The following is a 5,400-nucleotide window of genomic DNA, read 5'->3' on the forward strand; positions in this document are numbered from 1 at the left end:
CTCAAAATAATTTGCCACCTTGCGTGTATCCACAAGATAAAGATTTCCAAATTGGGCTTTAAATGTAATATTATCACATTATGAATTTGTAGCACTTTTTACCAATGAACTGTCAGGGGTATGATTGAACATTGCCATTGTCCATTCAGAAACAACTACATATAAATAAGTAATGCATTCGCCGCCAATAGTAAAATTGTTTACGATGGTGTTTAGCACATTTTGGGTGCGACAGTTCGAAAAAAAAAAAAAACACATTACATAAAATTTGCTTGGTTGAATTATACAACGTATTTTTTTCTTCTTTTCAGTCTCGTCAGCTAGAAAAAAAGTCATTGATACCACAACAGGTAGTAATATACAAAATGAAAATAGATAATGATGAAAGATATATACAAAATAAACACGAATTAGAGGAATGAATCATGCCACACGATTCTATGGGCGCATATTTGTCGGAACACTGAAGATTTTTTTAACATCCAGATTTTGATAGCTGAATATTGTTATGTTATAAATAAAATAAACACTGGTGCATGATGCTTCAGACTAATAAATCATGTAGCCATAATTATTCCGCTAATTTTACAAGAAATTTCAGTTTCTGTAGTCTAAATGTTCGCAAAAGTCCCTGTCAAGAGAACCACCTTATCTGGAACGAAGCGAACTTGGTGTAGATAGTTCCGATCGTGGCCACGGAGAGCAGGAGTGTCGCTGTGTGGCCTAGCGTGCAGGGATGCAAACTTGCGGGTTTTCCCCCCAAATTTAGGCGGAACCAAGATGTAATGTTTATTTTTTAGGGGGTACATTTATTTAGGGGGATTCTTTAGGGGAATTTTTTTAGCAGGTACATTATTTAGGAAATTTTTTGAAGGCGTGAAATTAAAATGTATATCTTGAAAACAAAGTGAAAAAAGAACAGCAACACAAGTGGCGCTGGTGGCTGAATTACGCACTACGACCAACAACATCAACTTGCTGGTCAAGATAATTCCGTTTTTACTTTTACCGTTCAAAGTATTTACGTTGTAAGTTGTCTGGTTGAGGTTGTGTCCGTTAGTTTGTTGTGTACTCGTGCGTTTTATTGGATTGCAAAGTAAGTCGTTTATGTTTTTCTGTGGTGGCAAAGGATAAAAAAAAAACAAGAACAATAATTAATTATTCGTGTTCAAATCTTTTCCAGAATGCCAAAAAAATATATATATATATATATCAGCAAAAATATACGAAATGTTGGGAGACCGATCCAAAACTTCAAGGTTAGTAAACATATATTCTTTAAACAGAAATTAAATTCGTACATATATAAAATCGTAGATAATGAATGTTATTTTTCAAAATTATTATGCTCTGTTTGGGCAGAAAAATAAGGAAATGTAAGGTTCAAGAGAAAATAATTTTAGCTCTCAAATAGGGTGTACAATGAAAACTTTAGGGGTTTTTAATCGAGATCTAGGGGGATTTGAAGTTGGTCCTAGGTGGAACACTGTAGGAGTTGGCATCACTGCCCGCGTGTCGCCGCACGTGCCTGGCGCTGATGCCAAGAAACTGTAAAAGCGGTCACATTTTATAACGAATCCGTTCAAGTAATTGATAAACCAAGCAGTTTCTACATGTTCGCAGTAAAGTGCTACTACTGGCAGTAGTTTTACTAGTTTCATATTTATTGCGGGTGCAAACATCAAACACAGTATTATTTAATTTAATGCTTTGAATAATTATTTATACAATTTTATAATATTTAACATTTAAGATACTGACACATTTCTTGTGATTTTTTGTCAGTACTTTGTATATACACCAAGTACCGCTTCGGATGAACAGGATTGATGAAAATGACTAATCAGTGAAATTTATAACCATCCTTTTATTTCAGATAGTAACGACGTATTTCCTCTTTAAAATATAACTAAAAATCTATATGTTTGGAATATTGTAAATAAATAAAAATTACTACTGCAGTTGCGTTTAGTCGCATTAAAATATGAAATTGGAAAAAAAAAAAACAGCACTTTCAATAAACCACACACACATATTTGTTAAAAAATTGTAGTCCATAAAAAATCTCTGATAACTTTATGAATGATTATTTCTTATAAAGATATAGTCCACTAATATAAATAAATGTATGTATATGCATGTGTGTGTGCAGGATATCCTTTAATCCCCCCACAGTGTTAACGCCTTAGAGGCAGGCCAACCTTACAACACTCGAATTGCAGCTATATAGGCTTAGAGTTATGCAACCCACATTACTGATGCATGCGCGGGTTGCTGCACCTAAGGCGTTGACAGTATGTGATAAGGTAGCCTCTTTACACTCCAGCCAGCATCACTTGTTGTGGCTACTTCTCATGGGATTTATTTTACTAGGAAGCATCGTCCCGCCAACAGCTAGGTCATTACTGACGGTGACACCACCACGCCAAGCAGGGACTGAACCCAGGTACTTACCACGGCGCCACCTAGACCACTGTTCATGCAAATTGTGGGTTCATAACTTTACCACCATTAAAATACTTTTTTTTTGGTTGACACCTGATATATATCTGCTCGCAGATGTATAAGATTCATAAAAGTTTATTAAATACGTTCGAGGCCAAACATTTTTCACACTAGTACGATAGGAACACCGACTTTTTTTGCTGAGGTGGTAGTAATTTTCGAGCGTTACGAAAATTCAGATCGCGTGTTGACTGAATTGTGCCGAACATTATCTTTTTTTTTGTTTATTATGTTCGCACGACGAAGTTAACTAAAATCTACAAGCATCATGGTCAATTTCTGAAGGAGAAACCATTTTTTCCTGCATTTAAATTTGCAATTTATGTGCTATTGTGGATTGTATTCTGTTAACACTATTTTTTTTTCTTTATAATTACACACTACCACTACCAAATACAGCAGCATTAATTTTTCGAAGGCTAAAACAATCAAAATAAGCTAAAAAAAAAATTATGTTCGTTGTAGCCAGGAGGCTGTGCTAGATTTGTGTTGTGTGAAATCGTATTGCTATAAATATCAATGCGTTAATATTATGTTGATTGTAGCCGGATTATTACCGGGTTGAAATCGACGCATATTATAGTCAGTAAAAAACTGATCATAATCCATTGGTTAGTTTTTGTGTCATGCTGTAAAAAATTAGTACACATGCAGATAAATAGTTAGAAAAAAGGTTTGGCCTTGGTATCACTTCTTAAAACCAAGTTTTAGCAAATCCGCCACTATTTTGAAATGGTATGTGCATTGCAGAGGCCTGGCACGTAGTGAAGTAATGTAATAAAGATGGCGCGTGGCTCGCTGGTGGCGCCACCTGGGCGGCAACGCGGAGAGACACCGTCACGTGACCGGCCGGCGCAGAGCGGTGCTGCCACGTGCTGCGGCGAGGAGACCCGGAAACCGCCCTGCACGCGCCTACAGCTCCGAGCGACTCCGAGCTTTGAATATACGAGGGTTATTTTTTTTTCAACCTCCGATCGGCTGTAATAAAAAAACGGGAATGAATTGGGAAATTATTTTAATGTCAAAAGAAACGTACATCTTTACTATATTTTTCCACATAATCACCGTGCAGATTGAGGCATTTGTCGTAACGATGCACCAGTTTCCAATACCCTCTTCACAAAATGATGCCTCCTGCCTATTCAGCCAAGTTTTTACAGTGCTCTGCAGTTCATCATTGGTGTTGAAGCGTCGTCCTCCAAGCCACTTTTTCAACGTGGGGAAAAGGTGATAGTCACTCGGTGCCAAATCCGGACTGTAAAGAGGGTGATCAAACACTTCCCATCTTCAACTGAGGTGTGAGTTGGCCGCTCCACATGGTTGGTGGAAGGGGGTAAACACTACGAGACGTGTCGATTCGTGTACGAGCGATTAGGGTATCGATTAATGGGCATGCCATGGAGAAATGAAACTGTAATCACACTGCAGGGCACTGTTAAAACGTGGCTGAATATGCAGGAGGCATCTTTTTATGCAGAGGGTATTGGAAAGCTGGTGCATCGGTACGACAAATGCCTCAATCTGCACGGTGATTATGTGGAAAAATAGAGTAAAGATGTACGTTTCTTTTGACATTAAAATAATTTCCCAATTCATTCCCGTTTTTTTATTACAGCCGATCGGAGGTTTTAAAAAAAAATAACCCTCGTATATTCAAAGCTCCGAGCGAGGAACACGAAGAGACACTGCTCTACGTCAACTTGGCCGTCTCTGAGGCTCGTTCCACAATCACACGGACACGGAGACGGATCTCATGGAACAGAGTTTCCACAATAGCACGCAGACGGAGATAGGACTCGTACGGATTAGCCCCGTTCTGCAATGGCACGGAAACGGAGGGATACGGATGACGGAAACGGAGACGGTTCTCCCGGGACATTTCACCACCGCATCTGCTACTTCCACAATGCACAGAAACGTTACAAATGACAGTCAATGAGATTGTATTTCAAGTTTACGAAATATTAATTTAATTAAAAAAAATTAAGCTTTGCAATCATAGCACGGGCAGAATTTATCTATACAATAAAATAAACGACAAAGTGATAATAGAATAGATATTCTTTTACTTGAAGATTTTTTTAACCTATTTCGAACATAAACATGGCTACCACCATAGGCGTGCGCAGGACTTCAGTAGTGGTGGTGCCAGATTACACAACAGCCCTGTCATTCACGGACCCGAGCCTATAGCGGGGGGTCCGGGGGTCCTCCCCCGGAAAAATTTGAATTTGAAAGCGCAAAATGGTGCTATTTAAGGTGTTTCCGAACAAAAACATTAAATACACAGATGTAAAAATTTTAACATTTTTTATGACAAATTATGGCTTTGAACGTTTTAATCGCCAGGAAAACTACTAAAGTATTTACAGTTTTAAGCTTTGTTGAGCCATAAAGTGAATTGTACAAATTGTTTGCACGGAATTCATGCTGGTGGCTTTAAAAAACCGCACTTACATGTTTTCTGAAGACGCCAAATAAATGCTAGAAAAAACATTCTTAAATGTTAAGTTTTAAAATCAACAAATCAAGGGAGTTTTTGTAACATACCTAAAATATGTAAAATATTAAAATAATAAAAATACACAAATAAGAGTGGGCAAAAGTTTTAACTTTTGGAATACAACAAAAATGTTTTGTCGGCGACTGCATATAAGTCATCGAGTAATCCTTTTCGGGATCCGGCTTTTTAATTTTAATCACCCATTTATGCATCATACAGACAGATATATACAGCAATTAACGAACCATAACAACCATCAACTAGTGAAAATAAAATTATAATTAATTAATGAGTGATCCACGTAACAAACACAGGATGTACTCGTGTACTCATTAGAACAGTAAACTGATGAGTAAACACTACACAGTAGTGCTACCTGGCGGACGGCGGCT

At 37.6% G+C, this 5,400-nt stretch overlaps 1 long non-coding RNA gene across 1 annotated transcript; it reads left to right on the top strand.

Annotated features, from left to right (window-relative positions):
- Positions 1–974: 974 nt before the first annotated feature.
- On the top strand, positions 975–2,446 carry LOC134533166 (uncharacterized). Its single transcript, XR_010075255.1, has 3 exons — positions 975–1,096; positions 1,184–1,259; positions 2,374–2,446. It is a non-coding gene; the product is annotated as an uncharacterized LOC134533166 (long non-coding RNA).
- The last annotated feature ends 2,954 nt before the right edge of the window (positions 2,447–5,400 follow it).

This window comes from Bacillus rossius, chromosome 6, assembly GCF_032445375.1.
Source record: "Bacillus rossius redtenbacheri isolate Brsri chromosome 6, Brsri_v3, whole genome shotgun sequence".
Lineage (NCBI taxonomy): Eukaryota > Metazoa > Arthropoda > Insecta > Phasmatodea > Bacillidae > Bacillus > Bacillus rossius.